Source organism: Dipteris shenzhenensis, chromosome 31 (assembly GCF_047967505.1).
Source record: "Dipteris shenzhenensis isolate YYH24624 ecotype China chromosome 31, Dip_SZ_1.0, whole genome shotgun sequence".
In the NCBI taxonomy this organism is placed as follows: domain Eukaryota; kingdom Viridiplantae; phylum Streptophyta; class Polypodiopsida; order Gleicheniales; family Dipteridaceae; genus Dipteris; species Dipteris shenzhenensis.
Genome location: NC_141626.1, coordinates 26,196,068 through 26,210,140, shown reverse-complemented (window position 1 = coordinate 26,210,140; position 14,073 = coordinate 26,196,068). Strand labels below are relative to the sequence as shown.

The 14,073-nt window shown below is 39.7% G+C and overlaps 1 protein-coding gene across 1 annotated transcript in view; it reads right to left on the bottom strand.

The window, feature by feature from the left end:
* LOC147881266 (abscisic acid 8'-hydroxylase CYP707A2-like) overlaps positions 1 to 14,073 on the bottom strand; it is a 34,018-nt gene that overhangs the window by 17,031 nt on the left and 2,914 nt on the right. The gene's annotated exons all lie outside the window — the stretch shown is intronic.

Sequence of the window (14,073 nt, the reverse complement as noted above, 5' to 3'; positions counted from 1 at the left end):
AGATATAGAGACCGTGTTTTGACATAAACGAGGAGCTTGTCACATCCGTCCCCTTCCCTCCTTTAATCAGTCTTAACGATGAATCCAACCGAGGAGAAGAGATGCGGGATAAATGCAGCAATGTTGTTTAGCCACAAACCGCTTTTGGTGGAGCATCGGAGAAGGCTTCAAGGATCTCATATGCGGTCATCGTCCGGGAGTTTAAGTGAGGAATTTTAGCTCCTCCCTTTGACAAAATATGAAGAGGGGAGAGGAGAAGAGTGGAGATGAGGAGAGAGGTCACAGCTAGAGAGCACACCACAAATGACTAACTGTACACTAGATTTAGTTGAAAATGTAGAATTTATACAAACCCATTTAGGGTTAGGGTTAGGGGATCTAACCCTTTCCTTTATAGCACTCTATTGGGTTAGTGCTATGCACATATGATGGTGCTATGCACACATGATGGTGCTATGATCACATGATGGTGCTATGCACACATGATCACATGATGTTGAGCATGAACTCTCAACACCTTCCCTCAAGATCAACATCATGAAGTAGGCCTTCCCTCAAGATGATGATTCTGGGGAATCGAAGAAGGACTGAGCATTACATTCCATAACACCCCTTTAATGGTAATGTCCTTCCTCTGCATCAAACTAAGAGCTAGTTGGTGTCTCTCGAAAAGCTCTTTACCGAGTGGATGCCTGCAACATTCTCTTTGCTACATCACAATGTTGTAGTGTGATGCCACCAAGTAACACTCTTTCTCTGATGAAGTGCTCTCTCTGGCATCAATGTGCTTTGTCCTGGAGTGATATACTGGATTCTTGGCCAATGCTTGAGCCAATTTATTATCACAGTATATTGTTGTTGGCTTTGACTCATCAAAGTAGTACGTTTTTGACGATAGTCTTCTGAGCCATATAGCCTCACATGCACATGTAGTGAGTGCCCTATATTTTGCTTCAGTTGAAGACAAAGAAACAGTTGGTTGTTTGTTTGACAACCATGATATAGCACCTTGACCAAGAAAAAATGCATATCCCTGTGTCAATCTCCTGGTCTCATGATCTCCGACATAGTCACTGTCACAGTATCCATGCAACTGTGGATGACTTACTCTCTATTCTATCCCAAAATGTCTTGTACCTCTGACGTATCTCAAGACTCTTATGGCTGCATTTTAGTGAGATTGTTTTGGATTTGTCATAAACTGTGCTAGTGATCTTATTGCATAACAAATATCTGGCCGAGTGATAGTCAGATATATAAGAGAACCAATGAGCTGCCTGTAGTACTTGTCATTGACTGTAGGCTTCTCTAAATCTTTAGTAAGTTTCAAACTCTGTTCCATGAGAGTGGCTGCAATCTTGCAATTTGCCATATGAAACTTCTTCAGGAGACTATCAACATACTTGAGCTGACTCATGAATGTGCTATCTGAATCTCTCCAGAACTCAATTCCAAGACAATAGTGCATAAGTCCAAGATCTTTCATGTCGGAACTTTGCAAATAAGTCTTGTTTTAGCTTTCTGGTAGAGCTATTCTTGCTTCTGGTCACAATCAAATCATCTATGTACAAAAATGCAATAGTAATGTCTTCCTTTCGAACTTTGTAGTAGAGAGTATGATCTGCAGTGGACTTCATGGATCCCAGGTCGGCGGCTTGAAATACTTGTGAATTCTCTCTGAATTCTGTTGTACCAACTTCTAGGTGCTTGCTTTAAGCCGTAGAGACTTTTCTTGAGATGGAAAACCTTATTCTCCTTTCCTGGTTCAACATAACCTACTGGATGTTGCATGTAGGCTTCCTTGTCTAGGTAACCATTGAGAAATGCATTCTTGACATCGAGCTGGTACACATTTCATCTGTTGAGTGTCGCTAATGATATCAAGAAGTGTATGGAATCCATCTTTGCTACTAGATCATTTACAAGAATTTACCAAATTCTTGTTTCCTTTGTGGATTATCCTCCCACACTGCCAAAAAATACCCTTTAAAAATGAATAAAGCAAATATTCCTCAGGTTCCTCCTCAACAACCTCCTAAGCAACCCTCCAAACCCAAGTGGTCTGTAAAAAAAAAGGAAACCTCAGACATAGGAAGGTGTTGATGAGAAAAGAAATAGTAATGTCCCAGCTAAAGGGACTGAAAAAGACAAGGGTATCAAGAATCTCATGGTGAATGACAGAGTCACTTTTCCTTTGGCCACAAACAATGCTTTTTAGGCCCTGATAGAGCATGAAACTAAACAGTGGATTCAAGAGGCCAAAATGGAAGAAGGTGAGGTGAAACTTGGACGGTCTAAGGAATTTGAGAATGATGTCAATCATCAAGATGCAAGTATGAGTAACTCTGATTTGAATGAATTAGATGAGGAACTATCTTTGGTTAAACAGTAAGAAAAGAGTAATGTGGTGCTAGCAAAGCCCCAAGCCATGGTGCAAAACAAGAGAAGAATTTCCCAAGTTAAAGGCTAGGATGTCCCTCCCAAAAGCCCTGCCCCCAAGGCAGAAAAGGGGAAAAGTAAAATGGTAAGTAGCCCTTTTTCTTTCCGCACATTGACTGTATGTGGATTTACTAATCCTTTGAGGAGTCAAGGGTTAGCCAATTGGCTGAGAGGAAACTCTCTTTCCCCTACATTTCTTGCTTTGCAAGAAGTTAAGGTCACAAATGAGGTTTTGGTGAATAGACTCAAAAGTATTGATAACATAAGAGTTTGGTTTTTTCTTCTCACGAGGAGGGTAGGGGTGGGACTACAATAGGGGTCTTATCTCACTACAAAGATTATGTATCCAAATTTCAGCAAGACTTAAATCACAAATGGATTTCCATTAAATGCAAATCGAAAAGACTGTCTTTACTTGTGGTTTCAGTGTATGTTTCTACTGGTTCTTTGGCTAGAAGAGCTACATGGGATTCTCTAGTTGATATTAGTAGTGACTGTGTAATATTAGGGGATTTATTATGGTTGAGGGGTCACATGATAGATGGCTACAGAAAGTTTCTATGCAGAGGGATCCTAAGCTTCAAATTTGGGAAGACCTCAAAGAAAACTTGCAACTTGTGGACATTGGCTCTATTGGCACTTTTACTTGGTGCAATAGATAGATAGGAGAGCTCAAAAGAGAGGCAAGGCTTGATAGAATCTATGCTTCTCAATCCCTCCTAGACCAATCCTTGGAAGCCAAGAAAAAGAATTTCTCTTCCCTTACATTATTAGATCATAAACCTATCTTTTCTTGGCTAGATATGGGAAATGGGAGGAAGGGTAGCTCATGGTTTAAAGTTGACTCTTCTTTATTTAAGATATAGTTTGTTAAGAAGCAAGTAATTGGAAGGTGGAATATAGCCACCTTCTCTACATAATCTTGCTCTCAAGGGTGGAAAAATGTAGTGTTAAGTGTTCAATCAATCCTAAAGAAGCTAGAAAAAGAAGAGCTGCCATCATGGCTAGGAGAATGGACAAACTGAGGAGGAGTTGGAAGAGTTAGAACAAAAGGCAAGGCTACAAGATGCTAATGCCCAGCAACAACTTCTAGTCAAACAAAAAGAGATCAGAATACAAGAACAGATCAAATTATAGAGTACTAAGGTTTATTTTAGGGAATGGTGGGAAGGCAAAATAGACAAGCCAACCAAGGAAAATTTTAAGCTTATTAGAAAAAGAGAAATCAGAAAAAAATCCCTCTTCTGCAGAAAGAAGATGGGTCATATGCTAAGTCAGATGAAGAAAACATGGAGATCATTGTTGGTCATTTTCAGGAACTGCTCAGCAATGTGGATATAGTTGATGAACAGATATTTGATGCCAAGAAGAGATGCCAACAAGTCAGACAAAGTATGGTGTCAAATATGGATAGGATGCAATTGGAAAATGAAATTTCAATTCAAGAACTCAAAGAGGCTGTTTTCTCCATGTGGTTGATGGCAAAACTCCAGGAGAAGATGTGCCTCCAATAGAATTTTATAAAACTTTATGGGAGACTGTTGAACCTGCCCTTTTGGCAGTGTGGTAAGAAAGTTCTAATCAGGGTTATCTTTCTCAGCACCTAAATGGAGGGGTTATCAAGCTCATCCCAAAAGAAGGTGACGTATGTCTCTTAAAAAATTGGAGACCCTTGACTATGTTAAATTGTTCTTATAAAATTTTTCCCGAAGCCCTTGCCCTAAGGATGAGAAACAAGATGGAAATTTGGATTCTATAGAAACAAAAAGACTTTATCAAGGGTAGACATCTTTTGGAAGCAATTATAGACCTTTGGGAGGGTTGCACTCATGCTGAGGAAACTCATCAAGATGTTTGTGTTATTAAAATTGATTTTGACAAGGCATATGGTAGGTTAAACTGGGATTTTCTATTGCAATCTCTCAAGAATCTGAAACTAGGGGAAACGTTCACCTCTTTTGTTGCTTTTCTTCTCTCCAATGCCTTTGCCAAAGTTTATGTTAATGGGGAGATGAGCCAAAATTTTTATGAGTAGCTCCATGAGACAAGGGTGTCCTTTAACTCCCTTGTTATTTGCTATTGCAACAACTGATGCCTTGGGGTGGTTGATAAAGGATTAGGTGTTAACTCAGTCAAGGGAATTGAGCTACCTTTAGGTAATCAATGAGTTAATCAACAATTTACAGATGATACAAACTTAACCATTAAAAACTCTGACTTGGACATTCAATGAAATGTCTGGATCAATTTTGCCTAGCATTAGGGTCCAAGATAAACCATGCAAAAAAAAGGTATGCCCTACTATCAGGAAGATCACAACAGGTACTCTTAGATCAGTTGGGGTGCAATAAAATTCAACAAGGATAAATCTTTAGATTGTTGGTGGGCATTCCTATGGGCTTCAACGTAAGAATGAAAGACAGATGGGCATGGCTTCTAGATAGGTTCAAGAAGATAACAGATAGGTTCTAGACAGGTTCAAGAAGAGAATAGATAGACTTAGAGGATTTAGGATAATCTAGCAGGTAGAAGCATTGTCCGTAATCATTGTATCTACCCTATGTCCATATTTTACCTCTCCTGTTGGTGACCTTCTAAATCAGGTTTAGAAAAGTTTATTAGAATCTACAGATCATTCCTCTGGGGGGGAAGTGAGACAAGAAGGAGAAACTCAAGAAGTTTATTAAAATCTACATATCATTCCTCTGGGGATGAAGTGACACAAGAAGGAGAATCTCAAAGGTCAGATGGTCTTTTTGTACTAGACCCAGAAATGAAGGGGGATTGGGAGTGGTCAATATACAATTAGCTGCTTACAAAATTGCTGCTACTTGGATTTTAATATCCATTACTTTCCCTGGCAAATGATTGGGCTAACCTATTTCTCAAAAATGTCAAGTTTGTTAAACTTTACAGGGCTCCCAAGTGTAAGAATTTCCCTCCTTTCTACTATAATTGGTAACCCTGAGCCTTGTATGACTAAGGGAAGCCAACTTTGGAAAACACTTTGGAGTGCATTTGAATAGATCAAGAGTCACTTGCTTTTCTCTGACAAAGTAAGTTTCATGGCACCAGATTCAATTTGGGTTTCAGCTTTTTCCAAAAAATAAATCAGTTATGTGATGAGGACTTTTCTAGAGCCTGGCATCTGTCAAAGAAAGGGTTGCAAACTTGGGGTGACTTGTGGGACAATAATAATTTCATATGGAAGTCCTGGTTAGAGATCATAAGAGAATTCAAATTAACTAATGCTGATCAAGTACTGGTTGTGAATAGACTCCAACTCTAGGAGGGTGATCTTACTTGGAAAGGTGGCAAAATATTAACCTACTCCAGAGACTTTAGCTGGGTGGGTAACTCCTCTCAATTACCCATCCCCACTCCATCTGAAGGCATAGAAGAGGTGGTGGTGGTGCTCACTCTTAACTCCAAATGGAAGCTCTCAGACAATGAGAGAAAGTGGAAAGGTAGATTCTCTTTGATCTGGGAAAAAAAGATTCTAGGAAAAATGTCCACACTCCTGTGGTGGTGGCTAATCCTTCATAAAGCTGTTTGGACCAACTGCAAGAGTCTGAGCATTGGTAATGGAGATGGAATTTGCAAAGCTTGCTGTGGGACAAAGGAAGATATAGTTCATTTGTTCATAACTTGCCCTAGAGATAGGAAGGTCTAGAAGGTTATTCAGCTCAAGATAGGAGAGCATGCCAATTGGAAGTCTCTACTATTGGGAGATGCATTGAAGATACCTTATGCCTTGTGGGTCATTACCAGAGCACATGCACTGTGGTTTATATGGATTGCCAGAAATGCCTTTCAATTTAATGGTGAGGACTTAAGTGTTGAACCATTACTCATAAGTTGGTATGGTTAGAATGCAACTCTACTTGCTAACTAACTCTCCTCTTTTTGGGCTCAGGCTAAATTCCTATTGGATTGAAAAAGTGAACAACAGTCAGCTTGCAGGTTCATCCTTAGCAGGAAATAAAGAGCTGGGGAGCATATTTTGGCTTTTCTCAGGAGTTATCAGGAAGCTTTTGTGTCACCATGGGGAGCAGATTTTGGCTTCTCTCCTTTGAGCACGAAACATTTTGTCTACATACTGGTTATTCTTCTCTAGAGAGGGGCTTTTTGTTCTTATGGAACTTCTTTGTACAAAGCTTATGATCATAATATAATCAAACTCTTATTTGCCCAACTAAATACCTATTGGACCAAGATATTCATAAATTTAATGATCAAATTTCTCAGCTACAAGATGAAATTGATGAACACCTCAGATTTTTTGAAAGCTGCTCCTCCAACTCCAATCAAGAATGGAAGACTCAGATTATCCCTCTTCTATTTCTAGTCAAAGATGAGATAGGCATTTGATTGCCTTTTACTAAACCTATTACTCTTTGCCCAAAATATGCAAGGTACTTCTCCCTCCAACAGATGTGTCAAAGCAGTTTACTCCATGACAACAGAGCAGAACATGTGGTTTGAACTTTTGTGGATGGTCCTTTGACATTATCTATTAGCCATTGACTTTGTATTTTACATTGGTCATCAAGCCTTGTTGTATCTCATTAATCAACCATGTACCATAGGTTGGATAAGAAATAGATCCTAATTCTACAAAAATATAATTTTAAAATAGTGGTGTGAAAGGGAGCTCAACCCCACATTGCAGACCACATGTCATGATTGATGATAGGAGAAGGGCTAGATGGAGTAGAAGAGAACTAGGCCATATCCCTTGATCTCTTTATCTTTGAGGTTTCTATAAAACCATGCCTTCGTTTTTCTACTGTCATGGCATGGTAGGCTATTAACCTCATCTTAGTATGCTCTTCAATTGTTATAGCCTTTCTTGGAGGGACTCGCAATCTCCCTTATGTTCTTGTACTGCTATGTGTAGGCTATGACAGATTCCAATGTGACTACTATTTCAAGTCCGTATACGAATTGAAATGATGTAAAATCTATACTAACCTTGAGTGAAATTTGATATGCCCACAAGGTTGCATTAGAACACTTTGGTTCCACTAGCTTGGTGAGACATTACAAAGTATTTTATTTGTGGACTCTACTTTACCATTACCTTGGGGATAGTAGGCTGTGCTTCTTCTATTGATAACCATAAATCCATTCAAAAGTTCCTTGATTACTTCATTGATGAAATGTGTCCCTATATCCGACACAATTTCTATCGGACATCCATACCTTGTAATCACATTCTCATAAAAAACTTTGTAATGCATTTGGAATCTTCTTTTCTTTTTGCTTTTTATTTAGCCCACTTGGTAAAGTAATCTATGGCCACAATGATGTACGTGCATGTGTTTCCTTGAAAATTGATGTATGGTTTCCACAAAATTTATTCTCGCTTTTTTAAATGGTTTGTATGCATAGTTGTTGGCATGGGTTGAAGTCTTTATGTTGGGGTATTATTGTTCTTTGTCATACATCACATTTTTTTACATAGTCATAGGCATTCACCCAAAGTGTTGGCCACCAATATCCCACCAAGGGAATTTTCATTGCTATTGCTTCATCAACAAAGTGTCCTCCTACTATTCATTCAAGGACTTCTCTGATTGTTGGCATGGCCTCAGGTGGCATAACACATCCTCTTAGATTTGAGCCCTACCAATCTTTTATAGTCGGCCTATAATCAATTGGTAGAGGGTAGCTATTAGAATTGATTTCCTTGAACCCAATAGTCTTTGCTCATTCACACACCAATTGGGAACTGTATCTATTGAAATGGTCCAGTATCTCACAAGTCTTTACAATTCCAAAGATAGAAAAATGAAGAAGGAAGGCATGGTTTGATGGAAATCTCGAAGATAAAGAGATCAAGGCAAGTGATCTAGTTCTACTTTACAATGCCAAAGTCCGCAAGCACGCACGCACACACGTGCACACACACACACTTTTTTTGTGAGAAGAAATATTTTATTGATGTAAAATAATTACATTCATAGTTACTTCAAAAGCGGAGTAACTACTCAACTGAAAATAAGATATAGAATAAAAACGCCTTTGAAAGATATAAAATAAGAACGCCTGGGTTCTTGTATAGCCAAAGGAGGGTGGAATACTTTGGACCAATAAATATTCTCAGCCCTCAAGGAATTTTCTGACAAAGAATCCTTGCTATGCCATTCCAAGTGGGATAAATATGCTTCCAATCAAGAAGCAAACGAGAGACAAAAGGGCTGCCTTGAATAGAGCCAAATAGAAAATCCCACTGTGTAGGCTGCCAATGCCCAAAAGCAGAAGTATCAATATGCAACAAAAGAGAGCGGATCATGAAATCCCAAGGCTGATCCCCTTGCATAAACTGCAACATCATTTTCCCCTTGTGAGCAAGTATATGCATTTGAATATTGAGTATGTTCAAACCCCCGTGCATCTTTGGAGAATAGAGACGATGCATAGAGAGTAATCTAAGACTTTTCTTGCCATTTTTTGAACACCAGAAAATCTCCATGATAGTAGACATAAAGGAAACTAGATCTACCTTAGTGAACATGATGAGAGGTAGATAGAATTGTATGGGTGCTATCAAAATGGATTGCGTTATTCGCAATTGAACATGTAATGGCCAAGTTGCAAGCTTCCAATATTCAAGTTTTGCCCTCAACTTTGTGAGCACCCAATCAGTTTGTTGAGAACGAGTGAGCCCCCAACCTAGAGGATAGCCAAGATGTCGGATCAATTGAGAAGTTGGAACAATTTTCCCAGGCCACAAAAGACTATGCCACTCTTTAGCATGCAACGGCAGTAGCTTTGATTTCTGAAAATTGACATAAAGACCAGCAGCCAAACCATATGTAGAAAGTGCTTGCATAATCATGGAGAGATCGCTCTAAGTATTTTTTGGGATAAAGAAAGAATCATCAGCATATGCTTGAATGATCATGCTACGGTTGCCAAGTATTTCCAATCCATGCAACATGCCAGTGTCCAAAAGGTGGTCCATATATTGAAGCATTGGATGAGTGGCTATGGCAAATAGTAAAGCATTGAGGGGACATCCTTGCCAAACAGAACAACCAAGAGTCCATGTTGTAGAAATATCCCCTGAAAGTATGCAGGCATCTTTACTATCTTGATATAGCGAATTGATAAATTGCTACATTTTTGTGCCAAGTCCCAAAGCCTGCATAATTGATGAAATAAAGTCCCACTTAACAGTATCAAAAGCTTTGGCAATATCAATTTGCAATAGCAAAACATCCTGCTGCATATATTTGGCATATTCGATTCCAACATAAGCATTAGCAATGTTATCTATGATATGCCTACGAGATATGCCTACGAGGAACAAAACCATATTGCGCAGGATGCAACCCATCATGTAAATAGCCTTTTAGCCGATCAACAATCATTTTGGTAGTAAATTTATAAATGACTGGCATAAGCGTGATAGGTCTCCAATCATCCAAAGATTCACAAATTTGCTTTTTTGGAAGGAGTTGAACAAGACCTCTCTTCCATGTGTCTGGCATTTTCTGATTTTGCCAAGCAGAGTTCACCATATGGAGCAATGTATGCTTCAAAAGAGGCCAATATTCTAGAAAAAACTCAACTATAAGACCATCCCATCTTGGAGATTTCCATCTACCACAGGATTTGATTGCATCTGACAGTTCGCTCTCAATAAAAGGTTCCTCCAATTCCAAAGCTTGAGTAGTGAAAATAACAGGAGAAACATGCTGCAAAAGTAAATTTCTTGCAGACAAAACCTACTCTGAGGGAGGATCTGCAGAACCAAATCGTTGAGAGAAATGATGTACACAAACAGAAGCAAGCTGTGACCGTGATGTAGTCCATGAACCATCAGGTAGAAGCACCCTGCAAATGTTTATTTTTAATCTCTTCTGATGAAAGCTTTTAAAAAATTGTTTGGAAGAGTAGCTTTTATCTGTAAAAGCTCTCTCTCTCTCTAGTTTTCCATTTAGCCAGTTTCTTGTGATCATTGATTTGAAGACAATGTTTAGCTTGGCATAGTGTTGTTTGCTCATGCAAGGACAAGGGACAAAGATGACTAAGTTCAGTGAGGTCTTGACAAGTCAATTTAGCCTGAGCAGTAGTTTCCCTCAGAGTTTGAGCAATAGTTTCCCTCAGAGTCTTCATGTAAGACTTGCCATAACCTCTAATTACAACTTGCATTTTGGAAACAAAAGAATCCCATGCATTATCTCAATATCAAAGTGGCTCTGAGAAGATAGAGATTGATATGCTTCAGTAACCATTGCCTTGAATACAACATGCTACAAATAGCTATTGTTGACAATTAGATGTCACCTTTGAGACAGTCTATCATCTGGCATATCATAAAAAGATAACCTCAACCATAACGGTGCATGATCTGAATGCACAAAGGCATAGTCAATCCACATTTTGCATGTAAAATCATCATTTTGTTGTGGAGCTACACTATACCAGATCCAGACGTGGCTGATAAGAAGAAAGGGCATTATGTTGGAAAGTGTATCCTGGTGACAAAGGCAGCAATTCCTTCCAAAGATCAATCAAATCAAGATGCATCAGTAATTGAGAGCATGCATGCCTTTCAAGGGTTAACATATGAGTATTTCTTGATGTATTGTCACCCTGTTGCGGAGCATTATTGAAATCCCCACATATAAAGGCATGATATCTCCATGGATATCGTTGCATGGCATCCCAAATTGCACTTCTATCCCGAGAAAATTGAGGTGCATAGACAGAAGCAAATTCAAACACCTCACCTTGAATGATGCATTGAAGAATAATCCATCTGCCTTGATTGTCATTTAAAGCAATAACTGGTCGAAGCTCATGCTTAATCAGAAAGACTACACTTGAGAAAGAGTTCTCCCTAGCATAGAAGATATCATAGCCACAGGTAATGACCTATCTTTTCTGCATAGACATGTTGATTGTGTTCTTGTAATGCCACTATATCAGGCTGAAATCTATGTTGGAGAAGTGAAAGGAAAGCATGGAGCTGAACACAAAACAAGAGAATGCTTATAGAATGAAGAAGGGTGAGGTCCATATGTAGGCACCTCTACATGAGCCACCAAGCTCCACAATCATCTCCTCAATCAACTCCTAGAATCTCTCAATCAGGCTATGTGGCATCTACCACCACCTAACCGTGCTTATGGGCACCTAATTCTGCCTCTAGCACACACACATAGAACCCAAGGTGTGCTTGGGGCATACACCTTGAGATATCCCAACAAACCCCCCCTCAAGGGAATGCCTCAAGCTATGTTAAGGATACATCTAGTCACATAGTGTCTCAAGCCATCTCATGGTGGTCAAGGATAAATCTATGGCTAGGATCTCATGCTAGCAAGGGTTCCCAAGGGTGTGTGGCAAACAAAGGGATACATAAGACTCCCCAATGGTTATCTCCCCTGCATGTACATGTACACAATGTCTGCAGGAGGTACCATGAGGGTAAACAGATACACATGGCCTACATCATATGGTGACCAGAGGTGTTTACAAAGAACACAATAGTTTATTCCATTCATTTTGGAGGACTATCTAGGCAGAGTACCTTGACTCAACATAAAAGAGAGATATGGAGCATATGTGGAGTTGGTTCAAAAAGCATAATCATCATAGGAGGCCTCATCTTGGAGGCACATCAACCGAAAGTAAATTGGCAGTTTCTGGTTTTGTAGTTGCTTCCTTCTTGGCAACCATTATCTTGGCAATCTGCAACAAGGAAGCCATGTTGGCATTCTCTTCCATTGTAGCATAACAAAACATTGCTTCATGATTTGGCTTTCCACATATTTTGCATAAGCAAACCATGAGAGGGTCTAGCCCGAGAATTGGGCAGTGTCTACTCTCTTACAAGGCTAGAGAAAACTGAAAAGCTTCAAAGTACAAGTATTTGGTGTAGAAAAGACTTGTAACCAAATTCCATAATAAAAATCATAGTGGAAATGATACTTCAACTTGCATGCTTCATAGAGGTGGCTAAATGAAAGTATTCCAAGAAAATCCAGGTATAGAAACCTAAAGAAAGTTGTAGCCACAATTGCACTGATGCTATTCAACACTTTAAAATATCAAAAATGCCAAAGTAGCATCTAATGTAGCACCGAATTCATAATATTGTCAAAACTGTCCAAAAGAGAGGCCTGATCTTGGAGAGCTTAGATCTCCTTCTTCAAGACAAAGAAAAGAGGGCATATTAGGTAGAAATAAAGCTGGTATACCAGAGAAGAGACACTGAAGAGGAAAGTCAAAATGCCGCATCACGTCACCATAGCCAAGAGCTTGATTGTCGACTGGTTTTTTCATGTTTGCTCTCTCCTTGGTGGACCATTTCACTTCAAATTTGGACAGCGGCTAGCTCATGTTGTTGTGCAAGCGTGGCTTAGAGGAATTTTGAAATGGTTGCTCCAACAAGTTGTATTGCACAAAATGGCATCAGAAAGAAAGCAGCTGTTGCGTGGGTCTGAGGGCACCATTTCCTAATTACTCTGACGTGGGAGGTCACCTATATGAAGGGTATCTCCAGCCAAAAGGACTCTAGAAGAGGTCGCCTGTAGGAGGAGAATTCAGCCCTCCAAGTGGTTGGGCAGAAAGGGGCAAAATGGAGAGGAAGGTGGGGAAGAAGAAGAAGATGATGATGTCATGGCATAAATGGGCTCAAGGAGGATCATAACGCTTTGATACCATGTTGGAGAAGTGAAAGGAAAGCATGGAGCTGAACACAAAACAAGAGAATGCTTAAAGAATGAAGAAGGGTGAGGTCCATATGTAGGCACCTCTACATGAGCTACCAAGCTCCACAATCATCTCCTCAATCAGCTCCTAGAATCTCTCAATCAGCCTATGTGGCATCTACCACCACCTAACAGTGCTTATGGGCACCTAACTGTGCCTCTAGCATACACACATAGAACCCAAGGTGTGCCTGGGGCATACACCTTGAGATATCCAAACAATCTATTGATATACAGCCACACAGATTTCCATTTCCTATTGTCACACATCCCATGAACATTAAGTATAAAGCATTTGATATGAGCAGTCATATTTACAGATATTTATAGGAGAGAAATAGCTATGTAGAGCAACAACCTTCAAAATGTCAACCCTGCATTTCTACCTCCGAGTCAGTAGGGCCTCTTCCCTGAGAAGAAACATCCGCTTGAGGAGTAGACAACAAAGCAGCAACCTCTTCTTCAGGGAAGAGGGTTCTGCTAGCTATCACTGCAGCCCATATGATCCCAATTCCTGAATTGACCTCTGGAGAGTTTATACTAGAAGATGCACCATTCCAAGTGTGAGGGGGTGGAGGTCGTCAAACAGAAATAAATTTTCTTGGACTTTGCCATCCATCAATTGGAGTTTTTGGTCCTTTTGCTGAGGGTTGAATAGCAGGAAGTGAAGGGGAAGAAGCAGTCCCATTTGAAACCACTGGAGCTTTGCCTTTATCTTGATTCACAAAAAACTTTCTATTACCTTTAGTTTTATTCCCAATAGAGGCAGGAGCATCCTTATTGGGCATCTGAATAAGCAAAGTGGCAGGAGGCATTTTATGCCAACTCATTGGACACTGCGAAGCCATGTGCCCAAATGTTTTTACATTCAAAGCAAGCCCCTGCAAATAATCCCCATTTCAAT